At 36.4% G+C, this 18480-nt stretch overlaps 1 protein-coding gene across 23 annotated transcripts in view; it reads left to right on the forward strand.

Moving 5' to 3' along the window:
• The first annotated feature begins 1896 nt into the window (after positions 1–1896).
• Positions 1897–18480, forward strand: part of mbnl1 (muscleblind-like splicing regulator 1) — a 71564-nt gene continuing 54980 nt past the window's right edge. For 19 of the 23 annotated variants that reach the window (XM_051872076.1, XM_051872143.1, XM_051872160.1 and 16 more), the window contains exon 1: positions 18184–18437. The gene's annotated coding sequence lies outside the window, so the exon portion shown is untranslated. Of the gene's footprint in view, positions 2042–6456; positions 6670–8210; positions 8241–18183; positions 18438–18480 lie in introns of those variants that run through there. The other 4 variants (XM_051872125.1, XM_051872087.1, XM_051872287.1 and 1 more) reach the window with 4 other exon arrangements.

Here is an 18480-nt window from a genome sequence, read left to right on the forward strand (position 1 = left end):
TTGGACCACACGGGCCAGCCTTCGCTCCCCACATGCATCAGTGAGCCTTGGCCGCCCATGACCTCATGACCCTGTTGCTGTTCACCACTGTTCCTTCCTTGGACCACTTTTAATAGATACTGACCACTGCAGACCGGGAACATCCCACAAGAGCTGTAGTTTTGGAGATGCTCTGACGTCTAGCCATCACAATTTGGCCCTTGTCAAACTCGCACAAATCCTTACGCTTGCCCATTTTTCCTGCTTCTAACAAATCAACTTTGAGGCCAAAATGTTCACTCGCTGCCTAATATATCCCACCCACTAACAGGTGCTGTGATGAAGAGATAATCAGTGTTATTCACTTCACCTGTCAGTGCTCATAATGTTATGCCTGATCGGTGTGTAACCATATATATATATTTCATTGAAAAGAAACAAAATACAAAAAAATATCTGTTAAACTATTAGACTGGCATGCTTTTTTTTTATTTTAAACAACGTTTCATTAGTCATTTTCCATCACGCCCAAGTTTTGTGAGCGACACTGCAGTTCCTCGTCTTCACATGATGTCAAGTTACAAATCTTTATGATTGTTAATACACATAAATAACTATAATTATCTCTACACATAGGTACCTATTTTGGCAATGCGATAGAAAGTAATCATTTCTGGTTCGGACATGAACCAGAACTTCATCGAAGAATCTCTGAGTTGTCATCTTGTAATTATAATAATTTTAAATGTAATATAATATCACAAAGTGGGCAACCCTGATTTGCTACTTAGATACTATTGCTAGTCTGTGCCAGGTGGTAATTATAATTAAGGGGGGGTTGTAGTCACGATTTTTTGGTCAAAATTAGCATAATTTTGCATCGCCTCTATAAACAAAATGAGTCAATATATTGTGCCATTCACCTAAAAGTAAAAAACTGTACATATGTACATCATATATGCTAAAAGTTTACTGTTCAAAGATTTGTGATTGTTAACATTTTTTTTGAAAGAAGTCTCTTATGCTGACCAAGTCTGCATTTATTTGATCAAAAATACAGTAAAAAAGTAATATTGTGAAATATTATTATAATTTCAAATAACTTATTTTAATATATTTTAAATGCAATTTATTCCTGTGATGCAAATGTTCTCAGCATATTACAACATATTTTGAAGGATCATGTGACACTGAAGTTAAAATGTTCTAAAATGCTGATTTGATGCTCAAGAAACATTTCTTATTATTTTCAATGTTGAAAACAGTTGTGCTGTTTTCAGGATTCTTTGATGAATAAAAGTTCAGAAGAACAGCATTTATTTGAATTAGAAATTCTGCAACATTATAAATGTCTTTACTGACACTTTTGATCAATTTAATGCATCCTTGCAGAATAAAATTATTCATTTCTTTGAAAAAAGTCTTACTGATCCCAAACTTTTGAACAGTAGTGTATTTTGTCAGCTTGTACTAGTCTAGTACACTAGCATATCCATGACATTAAAACTCACAGACATGGACTAAATGGACCATAAAACTTCAATTATGAAGTCATCTGGTCCTTAACTGCATTTTAATTGCATTTGAGTGATGACTAACCGACATGAGGACAAGAAAACGGCCTTGTTACTTGATAGTCTTCGCTCTAGGTATCATCAGCGAGACATCAATAACTGCTGATGTCTGCTTCAAATCAATGCTTCTGTTCATGCATCAAACGGATGAAATAATAAGAAATGCATTATGCAGTTACCTCAAGTTGTTATAGATCAAGACTCTGATTGGCTGATCAGCATCTGCTGACCTCACATTCACAGTGGATGATTTGTACAGCATGTTCATACTGCGTTCTGACTCTCTCCATTTCTTTCCCTGTCTGCCGTGTCGGCTCTCCTCTATCTCTCCTCTCTCCATCAGCTGAGGCAGAGCGGAGCAGGAATGCACCAGCTGTGAGCCGTACTGCAGTGCCAGGGGACTGTAAATAGGGACGGACTGAATGTGCTTCCTGTCGGCAGACAGCAGAGAGGACATACGGGACTGGATCTGAGCGGCTCAGAGTCAGGTAAGACCGCAGACTGTGTCTGTGTGCCATTTCTCAGAGGGCTAGACGAGGACTTCCTGTCCACTGGTGGCTTGGGAAAGCAATTGGAATGGGTATTTCACAAGCTAAGGATATTTGGCATCCTGATATTCAGCGACGTGCCAGGTTAGAAGTGAGCACGGAAAGGTTTGAAATGAGGCATTGTATGTTGAGCACGCTTTCTTACTCTCCGTGGTTCATTTCTTCATGTGTGCCTTTCTTTTCCATGCCCTCGTTTTTCATTCCTCCTTCTCTGTCTTTCTCTGCATCACTCTAAAGGTTCTTATAAGCACCTTTGGTTCAGCAAAGAAAACTCTTTTATTTGCACAAATAATTTTTTTGCTGTACATACTTATGATTAATTTGAGATTGATACATTTTTGATGTTACGTCATTGGTTCTGAACAGTGTATTTTTTTAAAAGGGGTCCTTGATTATGATTTCACTTTTTTAACTTTAGTTAGTGTGTAATGTTGCTGTTTGAGCATAAACAACATCTGAAAAGTTACGATGCTCAAGGTTCAATGCAAAGAAATTGCTTTTTAAGGACTACAACAAACGGCTGGTAGAGACTACAACAAGCTCCTTCCTGGGTTGGTGACATCACAAACCCCAAAATTTACATAAACTCTGCCCCTGAGAACATGCAACATGCAAAAATTTCTCCACTAACTATTCAGAAATGTTCAGACACATTCTAAAAGTTGTAACTTCTTCCTGAGTCTCTCCATCAGTGTCCGACTCCGGTTTGAACAATGTAAGGCTGAACACCTTTACTGACAATCGTCATTTTGGCTGCGTGAGATTCTCCAGCTTTGTTGTTGTTGAGCAACCGAACTGCGAGCTGTTAAAGCTCCGCCCTCTTCTGGACAGGGGGCTGGGAGCAGCAGCTCATTTGCATTTAAAGGGACACACACATAAACAGCGTGTTTTTGCTCTCACACCTAAATAGGGGCAAATTTGACAAGCTATAATAAATGATCTGTGTTGTATTTTGAGCTGAAACTTCACAGACACATTCTGGGTACACCAGAGACTTATTTTACATCTTGTAAAAGGGGCATTTTAGGTCCCCTTTAAGTAACATCCATCTGTTTTACCAGCAGATGGATGGTTCTTTGGAATGCCATCTTTGTACTGGTGCCTTCAATAACTACAGATTGTTTCTTTTTTGTAGTTCATTGGAATCATTGGAACATAAATAGTTATTCTATTCCATATTCTATTCCATAAGAAGTACTTACAAAGATTCTCTTATGGGACTATATGCACTTTAAGTTTCTTTCCAGTTATGCCAAGTGCAGTCAGGTAAAATTTTTATGTGGGGGGGCTTCAAATATTGTTGAAGTTAAAAAGGTTGAGATCCACAGTCATTGGAACTTACAGGGTGTTACGGTTATGTGGCTGTAATGAGCGCACAACGTTGGAGAATGAACAGAAAGCCTTTATTTCACAATCTAATGAACATGCAGGAGAATCATGGAAAAACACAACCACTTCCAACATAAACGCAAACAAGGCCGAATGCAGAACTGAGGAAACTCAGGGCTTAAATACATGGGGAGAGTAATCAAGCTCAAACAGAACAAGTGTGTAAATTAATTAGGAACTATGGAAATTAATAAGCACAGGGAACTGCATAACATAACATGGAAAACAGAACCAAAACACAATGAAACTAAACAGATATAGAACTACACATTACATAAAGGTTCTTCTATGGAATTTTTATAACAGTTCTTCTGTGACATCATGAGAATCTTTAAAAAAAGTCCTCAAAATAGCATCATTGGAACTTACAAAGTTGCTCCTTTTACAGTGTTGGCATGCGAATAATACTGAAGCTGGGTAATTTGATTATTATTTAAACTAAATAAAGTTTATTAATATTTTGAGTTAGCTGTTACTTTTATATTTTCATATTTTGTTTTAATCTTTGTTTAATTTTTTAGTAATTTTATGTGCTTTTGTCATTTTTATTCTTTTTTATTTTTAAAAAATATTTCTAAATAATACATTTTTATTTCAGTTAGTAGTTTTAGTACTTCAACATAAACTTATTTCAGTTAAGCCCCATTGTAACTGGGTTTGTAGATAAGGGAAGAAGGAGGCGGGAACCGGCGAACGTTAAACATAACTTTAATAATAAAATAAACATAAAGAACAAAACGAAAGCAGCAGCCCCTCACAGACGACTGCCACATAAACTAAAATAAAGCACCAACATAAAGTCCAGGCCTGGTCCTCTATCGTCTTTTTTGGGCATCTAATTTGGGCATAATGGGTGGAGCTAGAACGTCCCACCACACCCTAACCCTACCCATAACTCTATCCCTCCACCCATTAGATCCACAGAGGTGGAGCTGGACTAGGTCAGGCTCAACCCATGACCTCCAGAGAGGGGGAGCTGGATGTCATTTGCTCTGCCGTGAGCACCACTTGCTCGGCCCCGCCCTTACATAGCCAGCGACAAATAGCATGATCCTATTCATTTCAATGGAGAGCTGGCGATTTCTGGTGACATGAGCGACAGTGATCTTTGGCGAAAGGATGTGGCCGTGTCCAGCGATGCGACAAAGTTGAGATATGTTTAACTTTATGCAAATGAAGATCAACTTTAGGGAGCGTCAAGCAATAGGACTGAAGTCAGTGGAGAGCACGTGATCTGTCACTACATCCTTTAGTGGAGTGTCACGGCAAAATGGAGAGGAAGTCAATTTTTGCAGTCAGCAACTTTCCTATAATTTAACGTTAACATTTTAATTTAGGGTTCATTTTTCACTGTTAACTAGTTGCTTATTATCATATTACTAGGATATTAGCTGTTTATTAGTACTTCAAAAACACATATTAATGCCTTATTCTGCATGACCTTATTCTACATCCCTTAATCCTACCCAATATCTAAACTTAACAACTACCTTACTAACTATTAATAAGCAGTAATTAGGAGTTTATTGAGGCAAAAGTCATAGTTAATAGTTAGTTAATAGTGAGAATTGGACCCTAAACTAAAGTGTGACCAATTTAGGTAACACTTTAGTTTAGGGTCCAATTCTCACTATTAACTAGTTACTTATTAGCATGCATATTACTTGGATATTGGCTCTTTATTAGTAAAAGTCATAATTAATATTTAGTTAATAGCGAGAACTGGACCCTAAAGTGTGACCAAATGTCTTAGTTAATAATAACAACACTGCCCTCCACAATCTATGGCAAACTCGCATATAGGTCTGGCATGAAACACCTCTTTTGGCGATCCAATCAATTTTATGTGGTTTCTGCCCTACAATATTTTTTCCCTTGTTGAGTAATCTGTTTCACTCAGAATGCATCAGATTATGGAAGAAAATTGGGTTGGGAATGCTGTTTCATGTTGACCTGAAAATGTTTTTTTTTTTTTTTTTTCTATGGCATCATAAGAGCTCATAAAGGTTGTTAAATGGCATTAGGTTGGAGGCTTTATTTGTATGAATATACTAGCCTTGAATCTGTTTCTCTCTCTCTCTTTCTCACTGTCATTAGTATAAATAACACCCGAGGGGTTGCATTAGTGAGACGTGTGAGTGTTTTTGGACCAGGTGAGTGAGTTTAGAAGAGGAACTCTACCATCGGCTCAGTCATGTGGAACGTCTGAGATAACACACCTGGCATGAGTGAACTGCAGACCTCAAGTAACCTCACACACACACACACACACACACACACACACACACACAATGCATGCATGCACACTAATTCACATGCAAACACAAGTACATGCTCTCACATACACATACATTGTTTTACATACTAAAACAATGTATGCATTTTTTAGCATTATAAAAGAACATATCAAACCAAGTGGCATTTATTTTAAAGAAAGACGGCACAAACACATTTTTCAAGCAAAATATTTCACAAAAAGAAGTTTGTGTTATTGAAGTTTAATGTTTTGTTATCCAATGCAATCAAACTTTTAAGTGTGACTCACGTTCAGAGGGCTTCTGTAAAAAGCAAACACAACCCTCTTCCTGTGCAAGGCATCATACTTTGCTATCTTTAGCAGTATATGAGAGTTGTTTCCTCTTTTTTGAAGCGTTTACTTTTAGGGCCAGTATATTAGTATGAGATTCTGATCAGGACCATGATTATAGCCGTGTTTTCTCTACGCTCAGGGAAAGTGTTTGCGCGGGTGAAACGAGTGTGGATTTGATGGGAAGCTTCTCAAGTCTCTGAAGAGGGCAGTGGTGTTTTCTAGGGGAAAATGACACAGCTCTCTCTCTCTCTGCTGCTGCTAGTACACCCAGATGCAAATAAGATAAAAGCAGGTTTCCATGGCGATAGAGAGAATGATCACTGAACACACACACACAGTTACTTCAGTATGTGCTTTATCATGTGATCACACATTGAAACCATAAACACACACACACACACACACACTTAAACAGCTTAATGCAGTGTTTTGCATGCAAGCTACTCTGCTTGGTCGTGCACTGTGACACACTGGGGCATACGTTAGTATCTGGCCCAGAATGCATTGCGGTGAGCCACATTGGCTGGTGACCCATGTGTGAGTTCCTGTCTCACTCTCAGTGGAGATACAGCTCTCGCACCACACGCGGGTAAGAACTAACCAAATGCAAACAAGATCAAATATACACATTTACATTTTGTTTTGCGTCTATTGCTCTAAAATTATTTATGACTGAGAGGGAATATCTCGAAAAATGTGTTTGTTTCATAATGGATTTATATGTATATTATATATAGGTTTTAGAAATGCTAACAATTACACACTGCGTTGTAGATTTTTGACTTTTTTAATTGTGAGTTGTTTGCTGATTTACACTTTTTTTGTAGTGTATCATGCATAAAATAATATTTTGCTTTGAATGTTTCAGCAATGTGTTGATATGTATACAGTATGTATATACTGTACACTGTAAAAAAATCTCTTTTAATTTATGGTAAAAACAAAAACAAAACGGGTTGCTCTATTTGCCAGATTTTGACTATAAACTAATATATTTTTCAGGCATTTTACAATGTGATGCAATTAGTATAATTATTCATATTTTTAAATATGTTAATATACAGTATTTTTCACTGTGTATGGTAAGGTTATTTATTGTACACTTTAAAATTTACATTCTTTTTTTTATTATTCAATTTATTCTGACATGCTTGACCGCTTCCTCTTGTGTCTTTTTGTCTTGTGAAAGTGCAGGTTCTAGTTTGCACATCATTTACATGGCCTTTTAAGTAGGTGTTGTTGGCACTTTGTAAATTTCCATTTTTTATTAAGTTGTTGGACTTTGTTGGAGAGTCATATTAACTACCAATCGCTCTCTCCTCTGATGTTGCTCCACAATTTTTTTGATTATATTCAAAGTCAGTTTGAAGAACCAGGGATGTGTATCTGCTGCCAAACAACATTGGCTGTGTTTAACACACTGTCGAATTTGCCTCTAAGTGTATGAGAGCTTCAAAAGACAATTTATTTTTTTATCTTGCTTTATGAGTGCATTAAGCAGTTTTTTTTTCTTTGGGACACTTTTCAGAGGTGTTTATGTAAGGTGTGATGTGAGATTGTGCTTTTTGTTTAGTGTGATACATCTGTAGCTGCTGATAATATTTGGCGGGAGGAGATGAACAGCCGTTCAGCTGTTGTCATTTTTTCCTGTTTTTCTCAACACATCTTTTAAAGTAAATGAAATGCTTCTTTCTCAACATGCTTTGGGACAAACAGTGTTAGGCATTGTTAGGTTTTGTAAGCCTGTGTTCCAAAAGAGGACGTATGCAAACTGAGAACTTCTCACTCTCTGTTACTCATAAACTTCCTGTTTTCTCGCTGCTTTAACTGTTTGAGCGAGTGAAACTAGTTTAGTTTCCTAATTTAGCAACTGTGAAGTTTTTTGCAAGTACAGAGTCTCTGAACTAAGTTTTAATGTCAAATAGCTGTAGAACTGCATTAAAGAAGAATATATTAAATATTATTTATATATATATATATATGTTATAACTCTTCAAGTTACAACAATTCATTCATTAAATTTATTGTTCTTTGTGTATTTATATGTTTTTATAATATATAAATAGTCTCTAGACTAACTTTTAATTAACTTTTAATGTTGTAACCAGGGCCTAAAATTAACACTCGTCAAGCGCCAAATGCGAGTAGAAATCGTCATTGGTGAGTATGTAAAATGGTGTCACTCGCCAGTTGGCCAGTAACATTTTTTTGAATTCTAACAATGCATGAATGTGAATGACACTTGGGACTGTTGACGGGCCAGTGCTGCATCATCACGAAACTTTAAGCCTTGACAATTTAAACATTAAAACAAGAAGATGTGAAAGGGAACTCATTTCGTTACTTGCCCAGAAAGCCGCGTCAGACAGTGTGTGAGTACTAAACTGAGCTCTCTTTCATGTCTTCTTGCACTTGAGCGGACAAATTCTCACAAATTTATGTCAAAAAATAGCGAGGATCCTAGTAAACATAGTTAGTTATGTCTTGAGTAAACGCAGTATCAGTATCAGTTAGATCTGTGCATTCACTCTTAAAGTGACAGCAGCCTAATATGCCTGCTGCTGTCTGTTGTTTAATGTTAATCAAACAGCAAAGGACAAAGAAAAAATCACTCACTGCTCTTCACTGAATAACTTTGTAACTTTAATAAGGATTAATTAATAAGGATTTTTAATTTATACAGTGAAGACTATGCAGTGTTTTTACTTTTAACATTTACTTACTTTATTAAATTTCTGTACCTGAAAACTTTATTTCATTTGTATCTTTGTTATATTGTATTTATTTGTGCTTTTGCTTGTAATTAGATTATTTGTTCTTATTTTATTACTGACTGTTTACTTGTCTTTAATAATGTTTTAAATTTATATTAGTTAGGCTAGCAGCTCTGTGGTATCGAAATTGACATAGAGAATTGTGAATTTTCACTGGTATCTAATATTTTAGTGTCATAACTGCCTGTTTTTGCAAAAACAGTTTCATGGCCGGTAAAAAATATTTAATATTATCTTAAGTCATCGGCCATTGGCAGGTGTGGCAAAAAGTTAGTTTTAGGCCCTGGTTGTAGCACTGTATGATTTTAAAGAATGATATATTTAATAAATGAATTTTAACTTGAAGGCATGACATTTAATGAATATATGTGGTATAATATGGTATGGTTTTGCCTTATTTGCAGTATTCAGTATATGCATTTAGTGATGATGATTGTGGACATTAGAACAATTCTTTTCAATAGAGGAATAAATTTAATGATGGTTCTTAATGTTTTGAAGAGCCTTACTAAAGATGTAAATGGATAAGACAGCACTTTTATGTTTTTGCCACATAAATTAATTGTTTTATGAGTAGAGATTTGCTATATAAGAAATCAGTTCGTGGATAGTTTAAAAATGTATAAATATAGTCTTCCCAGAATGCTTTTTGAATCAGACAGCCATAAAAAGAATCAGTGTTGTTACCAATGAGTAGTTAGGCCCCCTGAGATCTGGAGAACACCTCAAGTTTTGCTGTCTTAGCATTTCAGTTTGCCACGACTTTAGATTATTTAGAGCTAAATAATGAACCGGCAGCTTGAGAAATCCTTCAACAGTGTTTGCAAACCGATTATCGTATCATCAAAGGTAATTCTGCTATAAAAGTGGTTCTAGCATTGTGATGTAGGGCACTGCTTTAGTTTGGGTGCTGTAGTAACTCAAGGCCTGAATGCCTTCGATAAATCAGTAAAGTAGGCCAGCACAATGCTGCTTTTATCAAGGGCATGTGAAACATTGCCGGTGACTTTCAGCAATGCAGCTCGATGGTGATGCCCAACTCTGAACCCTGAGTCGCATTTACTTTATTCAGATGATAGCTGATGTCTGTAAGCTTCATCTTTGCGTCTAGCAAAATGTGCTGAGAAACAGCATAATATTCCGAAAAAGCAGGGATTTTACTGAATAATTTAATAGATCATTTAGCTCTGTACAGATAATGTAATAAAATATAAAAGATGTGAGGGACTGTGCAAGAGAAAGGGTGTGGTTTGCAGGGTTTAAATGAGGTTATTCGATGGCAAGATGAGCTGTACAGAGACGAGAGGTGTCCAGACTTACTGAGTAACGAGAATATTCTCTAACCCAGCAAGAGTTCACATCCACCAGCCAGCACAATTTACAGCATCCTGACACATACCAGTGCTGAGACGAGAGAAAGACAGAGAGAGAGAGAGAGAGAGAGAGAGAGAGAGAGAGAGAGAGAGAGAGAAACAGGCATCGCTATGAAACACAGGTTTTTTTTGTGCACAGAAAATTCTGCCTTATTCAGTGTGTGTACCTGTACTTTGTTGGCACAGATTTAGTAGAAAAGGAGGCATCATGCACCATGAAGGTTGATAAAGATGGTGCCGACGGTTGTCTTTGTCACCTCATGGTTTTCATTTCCTGTTCATAAGGCAAACTTCCTGTCACTGCTCCATATGCATGTTCAGGTGTAACTTTCATATTTTGCATGATTCAAAATGGCCCCGTTTTCGCACAAGCCGCACGAGCAACTCTGTGATCTCCAAATGGTGTTTTAACATCAGCAGGGACTTTTTATCCACACCACCATGCCTAATGTGGTGGGCTGAGCAAAGCCAGACCCGGTGAATGTGGTGTAAAGGCCCCCATATACTCATGGCGAAGGCACTTTCTCTCAATAACAAAATAAACACAGAACAAAAATGACAGTGGTGAGAAAACAGCAGTTAAGAAAGCATCTGATCATATGGATGTGGATATGTGAGCACGAGCTCTGCAATTTGGCACTACAGTCAAGTCACGTTTATTTACATAGCACTTTACACAATATATTGAAAAAAATTATATTATAAATAAGGGAAGCGGAGCCTCAGAGCCACACCTACCAATTAAAATTCGAATTTCGAATATTCGTTGAATGTAAAATAAAAATCCACATTTGAATGCAAAAAGAGTGCATTTGAATTTTAAGTTTGTGTCAGGCAGCCTTATCAGTGGCGCACAAGGTGCGTGATGATGATGTAAAAGCTTTTAATGTTTTTGTTAGCCTATCCAGTTTAACCCACTAGATGCGGCGCTGCTGCATTGCTCATTCAAAACATTGTAGAAATAGAGAAGCTCAATGTGGAGAAAATCTTGTTAAAACCGTAACCAATGCATTTTCTGTGCCATTTTCCATTTTTTTTCTACAGAAACATGCGCTAGACGGGACATCTTTGACCCAGTGTTAAAGGGTTAGTTCACCCAGAAATGAAAATACTGTCATTAATTACTCACCTTCATGTCGTCCCAAACCTGTAAGACCTTCGTTCATCTTCGGAACACAAATTAAGATATTTTTGATGAAATCCGAGGGTTTCTGAACCACACATAGGCAGCAACGTCATTGCACCTTTTAGGTCCGGAAAGGTAGTAAAGACATCATTAAAATAGTCCATATTGTGACAATAGTGACATAGAAGAGAAGAACTTGTTGAATAAAGTCGTTATTTTTGTTTTGTTTTTGCGCACAAAAACTATTCTCGTCACTTTATAAAATTAAGGTTGAACTACTGTAGTCACATGGACTATTTTAACTGTCTTTACTACTTTTCTGGACCTCTAAAAGTTTTTGGGTGTACTAGCTCTTTAATTTCGTTGACGAATAATTTTCGTCATAATTTTCGTCTCAAAAATGAGATGATAACTAAATAAAAACCAGTTATGAATGACAAAAACTATGACGAAAATCTATTGAAAATGTGAAAAAGTGAAGGGAGGGATGATTTGGAAAGAGATGCAGTCAGTGTCCTGTGTGGTAGATTTGAATTGTTAACGTGCTGATCTACCCGGCGGGACATAAGTTGGCATACACTTGCTGCATGTCTCATAAAACGTTCAAAAATGTAAACGTCTAGGAGAAAGAGGTTATGGATAAATCTGAAAAAGCATGATGGTGAGGAAAAGAGCTCAATTCAGTCAAGTTTTCTGTGGGCACACATACAGCCACCTTCTAGACGTCAGCGTACGAGTATTGAATTGAACTCTCTTTCACACTTGCATGGACAAATACACACAAAATTATGTCAAAATGTCCATTTTGGCAAGTATTCACTTAAACATAGTCGGTTATGTCTTAAATGAAAGTAAACCGTTGGGAGAATATTGGATGTGGATCCGTGCATTCAGCCTTAAAGTGACAACAGTCTAATAATCTGCTGTTAATCAAACAACAAAAGAAAATACTGCTTTGACCACTGCACTCACACAAGACGAGAGCCGCATGTTTAGAAAGCAATGTAAAATATTTTAAAATAGAAAAGTTATTTTAAATTGTAATAACATTTCACAATATTACTGTTTTTACTGTATTCTTGATCAAATAAATGCAGCCTTGGCGAGCATAAGAGTCTTCTTTCAAAAACATTAAAAAATCTTACCACCCCCAAACTTTAGTTCTTAGTGTAGGTCAGACAATCTCTTCTTGTCTTAACTGAGTGATCTTTGCCAGAATACGCTGCGGTAAGTACCAGACTTCATGTCGTTAGTCAGACGTCTGACTAGGTGAGTCTATTTTACACTTTACACCAACATACACTCTTTCAGTAAACTATAAACTGCCAGGCCCAATGACTTTGACTTGCTGTGTAAACAGCCACGCCCAATCACTTTCACTACTTGCTTTTCAACTTGTTCACTCAAACATGTTTAAGCTGTAAAAAGTGAAGCATTAAAGAGAAACCTGTGAGAGATGATACGAGGGGCTGAGAAAGAGAGGGTGAGAGAGGCACATCGGTGTGATTGCAGTAAGAAAATTCCTTCTGAATGCGTGTTTGACGATCATGTGTGCGCCTAGATGTCTGTTTAGTGAGTCAGTGTATTTGGCAAAGTGAGGTCAAGAAAACTGTGAATGTTCTGATGTCATGAAGCCAGACCAACATAAATCAGGTCACCCCAGTCAGCTTGTGCTTTAACTCAGTTTTCTATCCATTAATATACATTGTTACACATTGTTCACATACAGATTCCACACAAACACATGGTCCACATAAATATGCATTCATTGTGTAAGTGTGTGTGTGTGTGTGTGTGTGTGTGTGTGTGTGTGTATGCGCACCAGTGTAGGGGAAAGTACTTGAAACTGTAGCTTGCCAAACTACAAGCTAATCATAATATAAAGTAATTATTTTTGTAATATAAAGTCAAGCTGCCCTTTTGAAAAAGTAGCTAGCTGCACTCCAAGTTACTAACAAAAACTACATTGTAGCCATTTAATATATAATACACACTGCCGTTCACAAGTTTATTTTTTTAAAGAAATGAATACATATTAATGAAGAACGCATTAAATTAGAAAGACGTCACAGTAAAGACTTTTATAATTTTATCAAAGAGTACTGTTTCAAATTAATTCTGTTCTTTTGAACTTTATATTCATCAAAGAATCCTGAAAAAAATATATCACAGATTTTACAAGAATATTAAGCAATTGTTTTCAACATTGATAAAAATCAAAGAAATTTTTCTTGAGCACCAAATCAGCACATTAGGAATAAATTACATTTAAAAATATATTGAAACAGAAAACAGTTATTTTAAATTGTAATAACATTTTGCAATATTATTGTTTGTACTGTATTTTTGATCAAATATATGCAGCCTTGGTGAGCATAAGAAACTTCTTTCAAAAATTAAAAAAAAAAAAAAAAAAAAACTTTCCAGCCCCAAATTTTTGAACTGTAATGTATATCTATCATATTAACTGTTCAATCACAGCATCTAAACAAAACTTCTAAATGATGGTGACAGAAATAATTGGATATAACTGGAAACTTTCCTTACCGTTCTTAGAAGCGTTCGGCCCAACTGCTGGAAAAGCTGCTATTATTTACATGAATCACTGAGAACAAACTAAATTACTGAAATGAATCAGACTTCCTAGCATAACAAAATTCGAAGCTAGACTATTTTGAAAACGGTGGAGTAAGGTTATGTTACTCAAAAGAAGGTAGAAAAACATACTTTTTGCTAGTTATTTTTCAACACTGGTGCTCACCCATACACAGTCATTTAGAGCAGTGATTCTCAACCTTTTTGACTCCTAGCCTCCCATTGTTCAACACAAATATTTCCTCTGGTATTTCTGCTGTAATTTTGAAAATGCTGCGTTTTCAAAATTTTTACTAACCAAAACCCAAAGTGATCAATTCATTTTAATTAACCAATAATTTTTAATTTCGGAATATCTAAGAAGAGTGAGTGGAAAGACTTTTTTTTTTTTTTTGTCTTAAGCATTTTAATTGAGTTTTTTTTTTTATTTTTTTTTTTATATATATATATAAGTATATATAATTTTAAGTCATCCTATGGCTCCCTTGGAAGTTTGCTGAGGCCCCCCCAGTGGGCCCCGGCCCCCAGGTTGAAAACCACTGATTTAGAGAGAATTTAACATGTAAATTTATGCGGATGCAAAACTTGAGAGTGTTTGGCCATTTTTAACAGTCTGCTAATAGAGTTCCATTTATCATACAACTTGAAAGCGAGCAAGAGTCGTTTCAGTGGAAAGTATGATCGTCTTCTCTTACTGTGTGACTATTTCTGCCACTATCGTCACTCTTAATACCGAAACAAACTTTTAGAAGTATGAGGACAAGAAAGTATGAGCGGAAAGGAAAAAGACAGGAATTACTGGATAGGACATATTTTTCCTATGTGTAATATCTGAATGAATCGGTCAGTTGAGGGAAATGGGGAAAGAGGTAGACAGAGTGAAATGAGAGTATATGTGTTTGTCTGGTTGTTAATATAAACCAGAGTTGGACTGTTGCCTTGGTCTTGGCATCAACAGCATAAATTATCATATATTTATCGCTGATGCCAGCCAAAGGGTACCTAAACAGGCTAACCATTTTGATATCAGGCCTAGTGTAGTTCACATGACTGTTTTAAATTAATAGGAAACTAGTAACATTGCTGTGGTTGGTAATTGTGTATGAACCAAAATTGCATTTATTAGGTGAGCCACCCTGATGTCTAGACATGGGGAAATCGGCTTTACAATTATACTTTTTACAAGAATTTACAAAAGTTATTTCCATTTATATTCAAGTAAGGATATGTTTTATTATTATCATTATTATTATTATTATTATTAACACATAAGGTACAAGCACAAAGCTGAAACAATGGTACATGCTAAAATAGGTATATGCATAATAGGTATTATTATTTATGGTATAAATTTACATGACAGATGTTATAGAATCCACATTTACAATCCAGCCAATGCAGGTTCTATTCTGAATTTAATTTACTTTTTTTTTTTATATTGAATTTAAACTGGTGCAGTAGTCTTTCATTTAGCTTCATTTGACTTTCTGCATTCCTCAAACATTTTCTAATTTTTTAATTCTATTTTTTTAATGTTTTGGTTGTTTTCTGTTACTCTACAATTATTTGAGTTTTTATCAGCCATCAAAGATAAACAATTCCCAACTTTTTCAGATAAATTTATATGCATGCATTTTGTCAGAAATTCCACAAACTGTGGTTCATCAATCCAAATTTGGACTGAATGAGCTGCAAAATGGACTAGACTTGTCGATAGTCAAACATCTGTCTATGAGACTTGTATGTGTACTGTATGTATAGCAGTGTTGTTATTGTTAACTAACACAAATAAAAATAATTTTGTTAATTGAAATAAAGCTGAAATAATATAAATATTAGGTGAAAAACCTAAACTTAAAAAAGAAAATCTAAATGTTGCCTTGGCAACTAACTGAAATAAGTTTAAAGGGGTACTCCACCACTGGAAATATAGGCTTTCATTAAAACTTGGCTGCCTATACAGTAGAATGGTGAATTTTTTTTTTTGTACTGAGAATTTTGCCAGCCAAGGTCATTCCCACCAGTCTGCTATGTATACGCTTACCACAGTCAAACACTGCTTTGCTTTAGTAGTAAATACTTCTTAGCAAACTTTTTCACTTTTTTGTCACCTTGTATTGTTCCCGGGTACAAGAATTCAAAGAGTAAACGTTTAGCGGGAGTGAGTTACTTTCGGTTTCCAGTGAAGGATCCAGCGTGTTGTAGGCAACGGCTAAAGGCTGCAAGGAATCGTAAATATGAAGAGAACGCCATGACAGAAAATCGGAATAACCTCCGCTTTGTAGTCAACATTTCAAACTGGAAGACCACAAACACAGTGTTTTATGTCCAAGAAACTGCCATTTTCACGAAAGCCCTGGAGCTGTCAAAATGACTTTAGCTGACAAATAAATGTGAATTTCTCAGTCCAGGTAACATGGATAATTAATAAACATTAGGCGTGTAACAGTACATGTATTCGTCCCGAACCGTCACGGTATAGATGTCACGGCTCAGTGCATGCAGTCAGACGATGAATACAGTCAGTCACAGGTGATCCACACTCCAGTCCAGAAGGGGCTCGCGCTGTAATGCTACATTGTTTGCTAACCGCCACAACAGGAAAAAGTGCCGAAAAAGAAGTACAGACGATCTATGCATAGAAATGTTTATGTGTAATCTCTCAACCAGTGTTTCAAACGCAGAAAGACATCAATAAAACAGCTTGAGAATAATATCTCATGTAGCATTACATTTACCTCAGGCAAGTCATTTAGTGTCCACAGCAATTAACTATAGAGGGGAGCATTTCACTAAATTTATGCACCATATAAGCTATTTATTATATTTACTTTACCTGTTAGTAATGTCTTAATTATTTAATATTTAAATAAATTTGTCATGAAAACAAGTTATGACAGTAACTGTGTGACAGTAAAAATGTTCATTATAATTGAATTTATTTAAAGAGAGAGACACAATTTTTTCAGTAAACCACTATTTAAGAAAAGAAGAAATAAGAAGCAATTTTATGTTTAGTTTTCTCTAGTTATGTTTGTGTACTGTTACATCACTAATAAGCATTGTTCATTTATATCGACATTGTAGCAATGGGTTGAAAACTGGTGAAGTTACACTAAGTAGAACTACTAAAATTACTAAAACTTAAATAAAAAGAACAAAACAAAAATAATGACAAAAGCAAATAACAAAATTACTAAAAATTGAATTAAAATGAAAACTGAAAAAAGCTCATTTAAAATATGAATAAATGCTATAATGGTATATAAATAATACTAAATTAACACTATAGTATTGCCCTTTTTAGCAGTTTCCTGCCATGCACATGCCGTTGACATTTTTGGCTCTTAAGCTGTGAACCTAAAAAAACCCAGGACACACTCGAGCTTTTCAGACATCCGTGAACCGTCTGCGTAAGCGAATCTCTAATCAATTCTCGTGAAAACAAAATTCCTTGTGTTTAGTTTGTGTGAACAAAAGCAAGGTTAACTTTTTCTATTGACTTTTGCAAAGAAAAAAAAAAAAAAGCTGATCATCTTTTATCATTATAATTATTCCATTGTGAGCTTTGTGTCATTTTTCCAGTAGTTGGATGGAGTCATAACCGCAGTCATTGCTGGGCGAGGCTCAAATATGCAAATAATGCAATAAAGCATTTTTTCAGAAGATAATGAATTAATGCCCCAGTTTCAATGCTTTATGGCCCTCCAGGAAAATATTGTTTAGTTTAAAGGGGCTCTAAATTCCCGGACATGTGGGAGTTTGTTAGTATTAACATCAGTGGAATAAATTAACGCAACCCAGTTCTCCTCTGTGTCATTTAATAAATAGCTTATGGTGTAAATATATCATGCTTTTCAAAGCGGATTATTGGGAAAATGCATCACGCAGAGCCACTGCGATGATATGTTTCTCTCCTGAAATGGCCGTAACCCATATTCAGAGTCGAATTAAGACTAAATCCTGCCTTTCCTAGCAGCAGATAACTTTGCCGCACAATGCACCAGGTGTACAGCTGTGTGTATGTGTGTGTCCCACTGCAGTCTGGTGTCGAACGCAGACAGACTCCTGGGAAAGCACGATGTAATCTCTCAAGCACACTCGTTTTCTTTTCTTTACCTCCCTTTCCTTCCTTTTGTCCCCTCCCCTTCTCATTTTCTTCTCTCTTCGGTGAGGAACTCAAAGCATTAGCAGCAGCAGCACTTCCTGGTTGTGTCGGTGGGCGGTTCCAGTGAGCATGATTGGCGCTTGAGTTCGGTGCTCTGCGCAGTGCTGCTGTTTCTCGCTCTCGCAGGCTCTCGCCTCACACACACAGTGGCGCAACCAGCAGCCACACGCGCTCTGTCTGTCTCTATCTGTCTCTCTCTCTCTTTCTCCTCCTCTCTGAGAATGGTCCACCCGGTGCCTGAGGCTCTGCTGTCGCGGCCTGCCGCCCGTGTCTGATCTCTCACACACATACGCGCACTCAATAGTAAGCATGATGTGAGAGGTAAGAACTGCTTTTTTGCACTGTCTCGCTCTCACGTTCCTGT

This window comes from Ctenopharyngodon idella, chromosome 2 (assembly GCF_019924925.1).
Source record: "Ctenopharyngodon idella isolate HZGC_01 chromosome 2, HZGC01, whole genome shotgun sequence".
Taxonomy (NCBI): Eukaryota; Metazoa; Chordata; class Actinopteri; order Cypriniformes; family Xenocyprididae; genus Ctenopharyngodon; species Ctenopharyngodon idella.